Genomic DNA, 14,837 nt, shown 5'->3' with positions numbered 1-14,837 from the left:
AAAATGAAGAAAGGTAATCTTAACATGGCGATGCGCCGACAACCTTTTAGGATAAGTGCAATCAGAAGGACAACAATAAATTTTGATCAAAATCAAGTGTCAAAATCAGAGAAGACAAATCACAAAGTAGAGACAGACACTCATACAGGCAAAAAAAGAACTATAATTGAAATTAAGTGATAAAAGCAAGGAGGGCAAATATGAAGGTGGAGACACACCCAAAACCTTGCAGGACAAGTACAATCACATGAGCCATATTAGAATTATAATTGAAATCAAGTGTCAAAATTGAGGATGGAGTACCTCAAGGTGGACACGCATCCTCAACACTATAGGATAAGTACAATCACAAGGATAGGAATAGAATTATGATTGAAATCAAGTGTCAAAATAGCAGAGGGAAATCTCAAGGTGGAGACACACCCTCAACCTTTTAGAACAAGTATAATTGCAATAGCAGATATAGAATTATGATTGAAATCAAGTGTCACAAATCAGAGGACAAATCTTAAGGTGGAGACACACCCTAACCTTATAGAAAAAGTACAATCACAAGGATAGGAATAAATTTATAATCGAAATCATGTGTCAAAAACAAGGAGGGCAAATCTAAAGGGGGAAACGCAGCCTAAAACTTATGGGATAAGTACAATCACAAGGACACAAATAGAATTATGATTGAAATCGAGTGTCAAAATCGAGGAGAGAGAAACTCAAGATGTTGACACACCCTCAAACATTTAGGATAAGTACAATCACAAGTGCATAAAAGAATTACGATTTAAATCAAGTGATAAAATTGGGAGGGTGAGTCTCAAGATGGAAACACACCTCCAACCTTAGAGAATAAGTACTATCACAAGTATATGAATAGAATTGCGATTCTAATCATTTGTCAGAATCAAGGCGGGCAAATCTCAAGGTGGAGATGCACCCTCACCCTTATTTGAAGAGGTCAACCACATTAACAGGAATGGCATTATGATTAAAATCAAGTGTACAGATTGAGGAGGGAAAATCTCAAGGTGAAGACACCACCTCAAACTTAAAGGATAAATATGACCAAAAGGGCGAGAATAGAGTTGTAATTGAAATCAAATGTCCAAATTGAGGAGGGCAAATCTCAAAGTGGAGATGACCTCAACCTTATAATATAAGTATAATCACAAGGGCAAGAACAGATTCATGGTTAAATTCAAGTGTCAAAATCGAGGAAGGCGGATCACAAGGTGGAGACACACTTGTAACCTTGTAGGATAATTATAAACACAAGGAAAAGCATTGATTTATAACCGATATCAAGTGTTAAACTGAGGATGGAGAATCTTAAGGTGGAGACGCACTATAGGATAAGTACAATCACAAGGACAGGAATAAAATTATCAAGTGTCAGAATCGTAGAGGGTGAATCTAAAGGTGGAGATGCACCCACAACTTTATAGGATTAAGTATAATCTTAACGGAAAGAATAAAACAATGAGTGAAATCAAGTGTCAAGATCAAAGAAGGGAAATCTCAAAGTGGAGACACACCCTCAACCATAAAGGATAATTATAATCACAGGAACAAAAACAGAATTATGATTGAAATTAAGTGTCCAAATCGAAGAGTGTGAATCTCAAGGTGGAGACACACCCTAAACCTTATAGGACAAGTACAATCACAATGGCAGGAATAGAATTATAATTGAAATCAATTGTCAAAATTGAGGGTGAATCCCAAGGTGGAGAAGCACTCGTTACATTATAACAAAATCAATATCAAAAGGACATGCATAGATTTATGAACAAAATCAAGTGTTAACATCGAAGACTACGAATCTAAAGGTGGAAATGCACCCTCAACATTACAAAACAAGAACAATCACATGGACAAGAATAGAATTATGATCGAAATTAAGTGTCAAAATTGTGGAGGGCAAATCTGAAGGTGGGCACACACCTACAACCTTACAAGATAAGTATCATCACTAAGGCAGAAATAGAATGGTGTTTGAAATCAAGGATAAAATCAAGGAGGACGAATCTCAACGTGGAGTCGCACCCACAACTTTACAAGATAAGTATATTCTTTTTTCTTTTCCTTTTTTTTTTTTTTTTTTTTTTTTGCTCAAGAAGATAAGTATTCACAAGGGCAGAAGTACAATTATGAACAAAATCAAGTGTCAAAATTTAGGGCGAAACTCAAGGTGGAGACGCACTCTCAATCTTATACGAAAAGTACAATCACAAGGACAGGAATAAAATTAATGATTGAAATCAAGTGTCAAAATCAAGGAGGGAGAACCTCAAGATCGAGACAAACCCTTAAAAATATGGGATAAGTAAAATCACAAATGTAGATATAGAATTACGATTTAAATCAAGTCACAACATCGAGGAGGAATTTCAAACTCTCAAGACGGAAGCACATCCTCATCCTTATAGGACAACTAGAATCACAAGGACGGGAATAGATTTATGATTGTAATCTAGTGCCAAAATCAAGGAAAGCAAATCTCAAGGTGGAGACTAACCCTCACCGTTATTTTATAAGTGCAATCACAACGAGAGAAATGGCATTAATGATTGAAGTCAAGTTAGGGCGGGAAAATATCAAGGTGGAGACACCCTCAAACATAAAGGATAAATATGATGAAAAGGGCAAGAATAAAGTTATAATTGAGATCAAATGTCGAAATCAAGGAGGGAGAATCTCAATGTGCAGACGCATGCTAAGCCTTATAAGATAAGAATACTCACAAGAATAGGAATAGAATTATGATCGAAATCAAGTGACAATCTCAAGGTGGAGACCCCCTTATGGGATGAGTATAATCAAAAGGACAGGAATAGAATTACAATAGCAATGAAGTGCAAATATTAAGCGGATCAATCCCAAGGTGAAGATGCACCCTTAAACCTATAGGACAAGTATAATCACAAAGGAAAGAATAAATTTATTATTGGAATCAAGTGTCAAAATTGAGGGCGAATTAAAAGCCAGATTCACACCCTTCAACATTATACTATAAGTACAATCACAGAGTAATAGATTTATGATTAAAATCAAGTGTCAAAATAGAAGAGGGCAAATCTTAAGGTGGAGATGCACGCTCAATAGGAACATTATAATCACGATGACAAACATTGATTTAAGGAAAATAATAGAATTATGGTTTAAATAAAGTGTCAAAATCAAGGACGATGAATCTTAAAGTGGAGACGCACCAGTGACCTTATAGGAAAATTTTAATCAATAGGAAAGGCAATGATTTACCAACAAAATGAGGTTTCAAAATCAAGTACAGTGGAGACTCACACTAAACCTTATAGGATATGTATAATCATAAGGGCAAGAATAGATTCATGATTACAATCAAGTGTCAAAATCAAGGAGGGAAAATCTCAAGGTATAGACCCACCCTCAATCCTATAGGAGAAAAACAATCACAAGAGCAAGAACAGAAATATGATTGAGAACAAGTCCAAATTAAGAGGGGCAAATCTATAGGTGGAGATGCACCCCAGTCGTATAAGATAAGTAATAAGCACAAGGGAAACTATACAATTATAATTGAGATCAAGTGTTAAAATCGAAAAAGGCAAGTCTCAAGGAGGAGATGCACCCTCAACCTTATAAGAAAAGTACAATCATAAGGATGGGACAAGAATTATTATTGAAATCGAGTGTCAAAAATTAAGAGGGGTAATCTTAACATGGAGAAACCTATTAGGATAAGTGCAATCACAAGGACAACAATAAAATTATGATCAAAATCAAGGTGGGCAAATCTCAAGGTGGAGGCACAACCTCAACCTTATAGGAATTATAATCAAAAGGACAAGCATTGATTTATGACCGAAATCAATAGTCAAATCGGAGAGGACAAATCAAAAGATAGAGATAGACCCTCAACAAGGCAAAACTAGAACTATAATTGAAATCAAGTGATAAAAGCGAGAAGGAAAAATCTGAAGGTGGAGACGCACCCACAACCTTGCAGGCCAAGTACAAACACACGAGTCAAATTAGAATTATAATCGATATCAAGTGTCAAAATTGAGGACAAAGAACCTCAAGGTGGACATATCCTCAACACAATAGTATAAGTACAATCACAAGGACAGAAATAGAATTATGATTGAAATCAAGAGCCAATATTGTAAAGGGTAACCTCAAGGTGGAGACACACCCTCAACCTTTTAGAATAAGTATATTTGCAATGGCATGTATGGAATTATGATTGAAATCAAGTGTCACCATCAAGGAGACCAAATCTTAAGGTGGAGACACACCTTAACCTTATAGGATAAGTACAATCACAAGTATAGGAATAGATTAATAATCAAAATCATGTGTCAAAATGAAGGAGGGTGAATCTAAAGGGGGAGACACAGCCTCAAACTTATGGGATAAGTACAATCACAATGATAGAAATAAAATTATGAATGAAATCCAGTGTCAAAATCAAGGAGGAAGAAACTCAAGATGGTGACACACCCTCAAACATATAGGATAAGTACAATCACAAGTGCAGGAAAAGAATTATGATTTAAATCAAGTGATGAAATCGGGGAGGGTGAGTATCAAGATGGAAACTCACCCCCAACCTTATAGAATAAGTACAATCACAAGGATATGAATAGAATTATGATAGTAATCATGTGTTAGAATCAAGATGGGCGAATCTCAAAGTGGAGATGCACCCTCACCCTTATTCGATAACAGCAATCACAAAGACAGAAATGGCATTATGATTAAAATCAAGTGAAAAAATCGATGGAAAATCTCAAGGTGAAGGCACCACCTCAAACTTAAAGGACAAACGTGATCAAAAGGGCAGGAATAGAGTTATAATTGAAATCAAATGCCAAAGTCAAGGGGGGCAAATCTCAAAGTGGAGATGGACCCTCAACTTTATGAAATAAGTACAATCACAAGGACAAGAACAGATTCACGGTTAAATTCAAGTGTCAAAATCGAGGAGGGCAAATCTCAAGGTGGAGACACACCTGCAACCATGTAGGAAATTATAATCATAAGGACAAGCATTGATTTATAACCAAAATCAAGTGTTAAATTGAGGATGGAGAATCTGAAGGTGGAGACACACCATAGGATAAGGACAATCACAAGGACAAGAATAAAATTATGATAAAAATCAAGTGTCAAAATCGTGGAGGGTGGATCTAAAGGTGGAGACGCACCCACAACTTTATAAGACTAAGTATAACCTCAAGGGCAAGAATAGAAGTATAGAACTATGGTTGAAATCAAGTGTTAAGATCAAAGAAGGGAAATCTCAACATGGAGACACCCCTCAACATTATAGGATAATTATAATCACAAGGTCAAAAATAGAATAATGATTGCAATCAAGTGTCTAAATCGAGAAGTGTGAATCTTATGGCAAAGAAGCACCCTAAACCTCAATCACAATGGCAGGAATAGAATTATGATTGAAATTCATGTGTCAAAATTAAGGAGGGTGATTCTCAAGGTGGAGAAGCACCCGTAACATTATAACAAAACTACAATCATAAGGACATGCATAGATTTATGAACAAAATCAAGTGTCAAAATCGAGGATAGCAAATCTAAAAGTGGAAACGCCCTCATCGTTACAAGATAGGTACAATCATAAGGACAATAATAGAATTATGATCGAAATTAAGTGTCAAAATTGTGGAGGCAAATCCGAAGGTGGGCACGCACCCTCAACCTTACAAGATAATATAATCACTAGGGAAGAAATAGAATGGTGTTTGAAATCAAGGTTAAAATTGAGGAGCACGAATCTCAACATGGAGACACCCTCAACTTTACAAGATAAGTATATTCTCTCTTTTTTTTCCCCTTCACAAGGGCAAAAGTAAAATTATAAACAAAATCAAGGGTCAAAATTGAGGGCGAAACTCAAGGTGGAGACAACCTCAAACTTATAGGAAGAATACAATCACAAGGACAAGAATAAAATTAATGATTGAAATCAAGTGTCAAAATCAAAAAGGGAGAACCTCAAGATCAAGATGAACCCTTAGACACATGGGATAAGTATAATCACAAGTGTAGAAATAGAATTATGATTGAAATCAAGTCACAATATCGAGAAGGAGAAATCTCTGATTCTAAAGATGGAAGCGCATCCTCATCCTAATAGGACAAGTAGAATCACAAGGACAGGAATAGATTTATGATTGTAATCTAATGCCAAAATCAATGAAACCAAATCTAAAGATGGAGACGCACACTCACCCCTATTTTATAAGTCCAATCACAAGGAGAGAAATGGCATTATGATTAAAATCAAGTTTCAAAATCAAGGGGGGAGAATATCAAGGTGGAGACACCCTTAAATATAAAGGATAAATATGAAAAAAAGGGCAAGAATAAAATTATAATTGAAATCAAGTGTTGAAATCGAGGAGGGAGAATCTCAAAGAGCAAACGCACGCTAAGCCTTATAGGACAAGTAGAATCACAAGGACAGGAATAAAATTATGATCGAAATCAAGTGACAAACACAAGGAGAGCAAATCTCAAGGTGAAGACACGCCCTCGACCTTATGGGATGGGTATAATCATGAGGACAGGAATAAATTATAATTGCAATCAAGTGCCAAAATAGAGGGGGGTGAATCCCAAGGTGAAAAATGCCCCCATAACCCTATAGGATAAGTATAATCACAAGGGCAAGAATAAATTTATTATTGGAATCAAGTGTCAAAATTGAAGGTGAATTTAAAGTCGAATACACACCCTTCAACATTATACTATAAGTACAATCACAAGGACAGTAATAGATTTATGATTAAAATCAAGTGTCAAATAGAAAAGGACAAATCATAAGATGAAGACGCACGCTCAATAGGAACATTATAATCACAACAACAAATATTGATTTACAGATGAGCACAATCAAAGGAAAATAATAGAATTATGATTTAAATAAATTGTCAAAATCGAGGACGATGAATCTTAAGGTGGAGACGCACCAGCAACCTTATAGGAAAATTATAATCACAAGGACAAGCATTGATTTACCACCAAAATCAAGTTTCAAAATCGAGTATAGTGAATTTAAAGGTGGAGACTCACACTCAATCATATAGAATATGTATAATCATTGGGGCATAAATAAATTCATGATTACAATCAAGTGTCAAAATCAAGGAGGGAAAATCTTAAGGTTAAGACACACCCTCAACCTTATAGGAGAAAAACAATCATAAAAGCAGGAACAGAAATAAAATTGAGAACAAGTCCAAATTAAGAGGGCAAATCACTAAGTGGAGATGCAACCCCTACCGTATAAGATAAGTAATAATCACAAGGGAAGGTATACAATTATAATTGAAATCAAGTGTCAAAATCGAAAAAGGCAAGTCTCAAGGAGGAGATACACCCGGAACCTTATAAGATATGTGCAATCATAAGCATTGGATAAGAATTATTATTGAAATCAAGTGTCAAAAATGAAGAGGGGTAATTTTAACATGGAGACGCGCCTACAACCTTTCAGAATAAGTGCAATCACAAGGACAACAATAAAATTATAATCAAAATCAAGGTGGGCAAATCTCAAGGTGGAGACACAACCTCAACCTCATAGGAGTTATCATCAAAAGGACAAGCATTGATTTATAACCTAAATCAAGTGGCAAAATCGGAGAAGACAAATCACAAGATAGAGACGAACCCTCAACAAGGCAAAAATAGAACTATAATTGAAATCAAGTGATAAAAGTGAAAAGGGAAAATCTGAAGGTGGAGACGCTCCCACAACCTTGCAGGACAAGTACAATCACATGAGCAAGATTAGAATTATAATCGAAATCAAGCGTCAAAATCGAGGACAAAGAACCTCAAGGTGGACACACATCCTCAACACTACAGGATAAATACAATCACAAGGACAAAAATAGAATTATGATTGAAAACAAGTGCCAATATTGCGGAGGGGTAACCTCAAGGTGGAGACACACCCTCAACCTTTTAGAATAAGTCCAATTGCGGTGGCAAATATAGAATAATGAATGAAATCAAGTGTCACAATCAAGCAAGCCGAATATTAAGGTGGAGACACACCTTAACCTTATAGGATAACTACAATCACAAGGAAAGGAATAGACTTGTAATCAAAATCATGTGTCAAAACCAAGTAGGGCGAATCTAAAGGGGGAGACACAGCCTCAAACTTATGGGATAAGTACAATCACAATTACAAATAAAATTATGATTGAAATCAAGTTTCAAAATCGAGGAGGGAGAAACTCAAGTTGGTGACACACCCTCAAACATGTAGGATAAGTACAATCACAAGTGCAGGAAAAGAATTATGATTTAAATCAAGTGACGATATTGGGGAGGGTGAATCTCAAGATGGAAACACACACCCAACCTTATATGATAAGTACAATCACAAGGATATGAATAGAATTATGATTGTAATCATGAGTCAGAATCAAGGTGGGTGAATCTCAAGGTGGAACACACCCTCCCCTTATTCCATAAGGGCAATCACAATGACAAGGATGTCATTATGATTAAAATCAAGTGTATAGATCAAGGAGGGAAAACCTCAAGGTGGAGATACCACCTCAAACTTAGAGAATAAATATGATCAAAAGGATAGGAATGAAGTTATGATTGAAATCAAATGTAAAAATCGAGGAAGGAGAATCTCAAGGTGGAGATGCACCCTCAACCTTATAAGATAAATACAATCACAAGGACGGGAATAGAAGTCAATCACCTTATAGGATAAGGTACAATCACATGGACAAGAATAAAATTATAATCAAAATCAAGTGTCAACATAAAGGAAGGTGAATCCTAAGGTTGAGACACCCCCTCAATCTTAAAGGATAAGTATAATTATAAGCATATGAATAGAATTATAATTGAAATCAAGTGTCAAAATCAAGGGAGGGCAAATCTCAAGGTAGAGGCACACCCTTGACCTATAGGATAAGTATACTCACAAGGGCAGGAATAAATTTATGATTAGAATCAAGTGTCAAAATCGAGGAGGGGTAATTTGAAGCCAGTTACGCATCATCAACCTTATGCTATAAGAACCATCACAAGGACAAGAATAGAATTACGATTAAAATCAAGTGTCAAAATAAAGGAGGACAAATCTCAAGGTGGAAACACACCTCAATAGAAAATTTATAATCACAACAAGAGGCATTAATTTATGACTTGGATCAAGTGTTAAAATAGAGGAGGGCAAATCTAATGTTATAAATGCACCATCAATCTTATAAGTAGGGGAGTAAATGGATAGAATTCTGATCGAATAATGGTAATACCATATATGCATCCTATTATAATCAGATGGATTCGGATAATATCCTATTGGTTGTCGGATGGATTCATTCGGATTCGGATGATAGTCGGATAGTTATTTTCTTAAGTACATTCTTCCTAATGGGTACAAATATAATATAGATTGAATACAAGTTTTATTTGTCAGGGCTAGGTTTGAAATTGAAGAGTTTAGCAATTCTGGTAGTTATTCTAGTAAAAAAATCTAGAAAAATCGGCGCATATCTCAAGCAAAAAATTTATAAAAATAAGAAAACAATTCCTAAATTAATAACTTCATTAAATAATTTTATCATACGGATAATAATCAGTAGAAAAGGTTATTCCATATATGCATCCTATTAGTAATCAAACAGATTCGAATATCCTAAACGGATGCAAATGCGAATTCCAAAGCAAATTTTGGTTATCCATTTACACCCCTACTTATAGGATGAGTACAATCGAAGTACAATGACAGAATTTTTATTCAAATCAACTGTCAAAATTGAGGGTGAATCTCAAGGTGGGAACTCACCCTTAACCTTACAAGAAAATTATAATTATAAGGGTAGGCATAGATTTATTACCAAAATCAAGCGTCAAAATCGACAATGGCGAATCTCAAGGTAAAAAATGCACACACAACCTTATAGACACAAACACAATCACAAGGACAAGAAAAGAATTTTGATTGAGATCAAGTGTCAATGTAAAGGTGGGTAAATCTCAAGGTGGAGGCGAACCCTCAACGTCATAGGATATGTATAATTACATGGCAAAACCAAACTATGACTAAAATCAAGAGATAAAAGGAAGGAGGGTGAATCTCAAGGTGGAGACGCATCCTCAACCTTATAGGATATAATCACAAGGGCAAGAATAGATTCATGATTGAAATCATGTGTCAAAATCATGGAGGGCAAATCTCAAGGCGAAGATGCACCCTTAACCTTATAGGATAAAAACAATCACAAGGGTAAGAATAGAAATATGATGGAGATTAAGGGTCAAAATTAAGGAGAGCGAATCTCAAGGTGAAGATGCGCACTTAAACCATATAAGATAAGTATAATCATAAGGGTAGGAATATAATTAGGATTGAAATCAGGTCTCAAAATCGAGGAAGGCGAGTATCAAGGTGGAGACCCTCCCTCAACCCTTTAGGATAATAAGTACATTCGCAAGTATCAAATTAGAATTATTATTGAAATCAAGTGTCAAAATCAAGGAGGGCAAACCACAAGATGGAGATGTCAAACTTTTAGAATATGTAAAATCACAAGGATAGGAATAGAATTATGATTAAAATCAACTATCAAAATCAAAGTGGACGAATCTTAAGGTGGAGACACACCCTCAACCTCATAAGAAAATTATTACCACAACAACATTGATAGATTTATAATTAAAATCAAGTGTCAAAATCAAGAAAGGTGAATCTTAAGGTGGAGATGCACCCGCAACCTTATAGGAAAATTATACTCACAAAGACAATAATCGATTTAACTCTTATTCAACTTCATCCACATGCTAGAAAAATACGGCTAAAGCCTATTTTGTTTCAAGATTTAACCTCAATCATAACATATTGAAACTAGCCAGCAAAGCCCAAAGATCATCAAGTGGTTTGAACAATAATTACTGGTTGTGTGATCCTCTTCTTAAAACATGATGATAGCCCTAGAGGTCCTAGCATAGATGATTCTAAATGGTTTAGGAGAAGAATTAAACTCCTTTATATCTTCACTAACAACATATATCATATGATGCCTAGCTCGGAAAAATATGCTTCAAACAACCTTAACCTATCTTCTCTAGCACGTTAACAAACTTTTAATGAATCTTATGCTTTCCCTTTTACTTATACGTCCAAGTGTACAATTTCTAACTCAACTTTAGATATGTCAACTCAACCTCATCAATGCACACATTTAACCCCTCCACTTTTGCCAACCGTGGAGGGTCATTGCCAATCTTCTCTCTATGTTGACACACAATATTGACGTCCCCTAAGACCATTCACGGCTCACTAACATTCTTTACTAAGTCCTTCGCATCCCTCTACAGCTTCTTACCTCATTGAATTATAGGAACACACAACAGTAACACAAACCATGTTGTTAATCTAAAAACTCTCACCCTGACATGTATAAGTTGAGGTTTCACTTATGGTACTTAAACATTACAAGTTTGGGCCCCATCCAACTCAAATCATGTGGTTACTTCCACTATTCCATTATGAAAAAATTTCCAACCACATTTCATTTTCCTAAAAAGGCATCTACATTATCTTCCTTTTTTTTTGTTTCTAAGAGACATACCAATCTCACTTTCTTGCTCTGCAACACAATTTTTAAATGTATTTGTTTTTCCTAGCATTCATGACCCTCACATTCAACAAAAAGTCACTTCATTGAGAACGATTTGTTACAAATGCTTCTCTTGGCTGCTTGCTTTACTTCCTACTTGCATCACCATTCATCATCTTCAATATACAAGGAATAAAATGCTGATTTTAATCCTTGCTTGCAGCCCCTACGATCCCTTATGTGTTTAGCATTTGTATCTTTATTCACCAACTTCATTAGTATTCCTATTGGCTTCTTAGGAAAGGAATGGTGTGTAACAATAGAAAGGATGATTTTTTTTTTCCTTTATGAGATGATAAGCATGGTTACTACACCCAAACACACGATGAAGAGAAACAACCACCCACCCCTATGGGCGCTTCCTCCTACAGTCTTAATAGGGGCCACACTCCCAAACAAAAAACTTTTCACCTCTCATTTTAAACCTTGAAGTGCTATTATTACATTATACATCAGAATCAGAATTGATCATTAAAATTTATAGATGCCATTGTCAAAGAAAGACTAGTCCACTTTTATGTTTTTATGGTTAAACTACATAGAAGAGTAATAACCAACAAATACAAACTAAAGTTAAAGCTTAGAAGAAAAAAAGAAGAGAACAATTTATTAAGTAGAAGGCCTTGAATATGGAAACTTGCCTGAGGCCCACATAGGAATTAGGGAACTGAAGGAACAATCGAAATATGAGAACTCCATCCTATAAAGAATCTGATACATTGAAGCTAACATAGTTGTACATTGATGCATGCTTCCTAGGCAAATGAGGATGGTTCTCAATTGTCAACCTAAATTTAACAAAATCACATGAGCACAAATTCTGGATAACAATAGCAAAATAATAAGTAAAGAATATTCAAAAAAATACAAAAAGAATAAATAGAAACCTACATTAGTTCAACTACACTAAATTGATAAACAAACAACTATCTTCTTTTCGACAGCCAAAAACCATCTCTATGAAACTGACCCTGTTTTAGTTAAACCTGTTTAAGAGAATCGTCCTTTTCATCCTCATAGGTGTTCCCCCATAGTCTGATGGTACCAAACTAGATCAAAAGAATACTCCTATTAGATACTTGACTTGGCTAGGAAACCAGTAAAAATCAAACATTCAATTACAAATATTAATTGCCAGAGTTAACTAAATCCTTTAAATGCACAGTATCACCTTATAAAAGAGGAAACTCAGTATATAGAAGAATATTGAAGTTGTATAAAAAAGTGTATCATCATAACTACAAAAAATAATTGAAAGAAAACTTCCCAGGAAGTTTTTAAATTAAACTCCAAACCTAAAATTCTATGCCCCACAGTAATAAAGAAAAGGAGGAAACCATCCATCTTGAAGACATAGCTTTTCTTTTTGGCAGACGCCATAAAATGAAACCATGAATTTTAAAAGTAAAATTGTGGGCCACAATTCCTCCAACAGATTCAAGCTGAGTGGATGACTTTCACTCTGTAAGCTTATTTGCCTCAACATGACTCCATTACATAACATAGGTAAACAACGAGCTCAGGCATCATGATGGCTATTATGCAGATTACCCTTTCTTATAAAATACAAGACAGTTTGTCCATCCAAATTTTCTCCATCTTGGGTAGCCTTCTATTTTCTTCCATATTCATAATTATATTCTCTACATAGAATCTCCTGCTTACTTACCAAACAGGTTATTAAAGAGCAAAGCATATATATAAAAGAAGTTCCTATTAACAAACATATGGGTTTAACCATAAGAATTTGATGGCATCAAGTTTGTCAGTAAGGTCTATTAAATTTATATTGAACTACTGAACAGAATCATGATTATCAGCAATCATCCCACAATATTTAAGGAGTGAAATATTCAGCAAATGCCCGCCACCCACACAAAATTAATGCCCATCACAAGGCATTCAAAAGGGGGGTCGAATGAAATGGTAAAACAAGACAAATTTAGAAGCTTTCAATGGTGTTGCTTGATAAATACATAAAAATAGCAGAAATAACTCACCGTTTTATGTGCATGGTCTTGATTGACTTCTTTCAGTACAAGCTCTGGTTGGAGAAGCATCCTAGACTGTGAGAGGGTAGAAAAAGAAAACCAAAAAGAGTCTCAATAGACGGTTTTAAGTAGACGACAATCCAAACATCACACTTAGTAACCAAAAATAACTGTATTTTGAGATAATGTTCGCAAAAAAGTTAAAGCATAGAACCCTGACTTGCCTTTTAAAATATATGTTTATGCAACTCTAGTTGCTTAAGAATTTAAGCCATTAAATCTAACAACCCGAGGAAACTACATTAGTCACCCAAGGTTGAACAAGATCGTCACCACCGGATTAGGTGGTGGATGAGACAAACGGATACAAATGCCATAAATTGAAGGGAAAATATACAGCTGAAGTTGATATGGGTAAATGGTAGAAGACAGGACAACTATAAATCAATCAATCAGGTACGAGGTAGGAACAAAGAAGTCAAATAAGTACTAGAAAGGAGACAATGGAACATCGGTCTTTTGCCGGAGAGAGGTAAACTTAGGTCAATATGGACTGGAATGAAGTTAAAGAAAAATGAAAATGATGAGACGATAGAAGGTACAAAAATAACCCTAAGTTTCATTTGAATGGAAAATTAGAAAACCCTAGAAAAGAGGGAGGAGATTACGAACCATGGACAGCCGAAGAAACCGAACGCCCAAGAACTTAGAACAGTGCTTAACAGCGGCGATCGAACGGAGAAGTATAAATTCTTGTTCGCAAATTGCAACGAATAGCAGTCTAGCAGAAAAAAGAGATGGGGTTGGATTCGGGAATCCAGAGTCGAGGTCGAACCGTCGAACGTCGTCGAGAGAAGAAATACGACGAGGAAATGAATCGACAACCATGGTCGTAAATGTTTTATAGAGAGAAAACGAGAGAGAATAAGTCGATTTTTCGATAATAAATATGTCGGTTTCACTTTTTTGAATTTTTGCGCGGGATATAAGTCGGCGAGCTTTTTTTTTTTTTTCTTTTTTTTAGTTTTTTTCATTTTTTCCGACTTTTTTGTTTTTATGAACACTTTCATTTTTCCCATGTATTTGGGCCTAAAATCTTGTTTGCCCACTAAGCCCCAATTTTTTATTTTGCTCAATCAGGTGAACTTAATATCACAAAAAATCTAACATTAATGTTTTT

The 14,837-nt window shown here is 35.3% G+C and overlaps 1 long non-coding RNA gene across 3 annotated transcripts in view; it reads right to left on the bottom strand.

The window, feature by feature from the left end:
• LOC149006438 (uncharacterized) overlaps window positions 1-14,540 on the bottom strand; it is a 62,780-nt gene extending 48,240 nt beyond the window's left edge. For 2 of the 3 annotated variants that reach the window (XR_016175042.1, XR_016175041.1), the window contains exons 1-2: window positions 14,330-14,540; window positions 13,667-13,732 (exon numbers count right to left, since the gene is read on the bottom strand). This is a non-coding gene — a long non-coding RNA (uncharacterized LOC149006438). Of the gene's footprint in view, window positions 1-12,307; window positions 12,512-13,666; window positions 13,733-14,329 lie in introns of those variants that run through there. The other variant, XR_016175043.1, reaches the window with a different exon arrangement.
• Between the last annotated feature and the right edge of the window lie 297 nt (window positions 14,541-14,837).

The sequence above is a fragment of the Hakea prostrata genome, chromosome 8 (assembly GCF_041222555.1).
Source record: "Hakea prostrata isolate BN-2017 chromosome 8, UWA_Hpros_2, whole genome shotgun sequence".
Classification (NCBI taxonomy): Eukaryota; Viridiplantae; Streptophyta; class Magnoliopsida; order Proteales; family Proteaceae; genus Hakea; species Hakea prostrata.
This window is presented reverse-complemented; position numbering and strand designations above follow the sequence as displayed.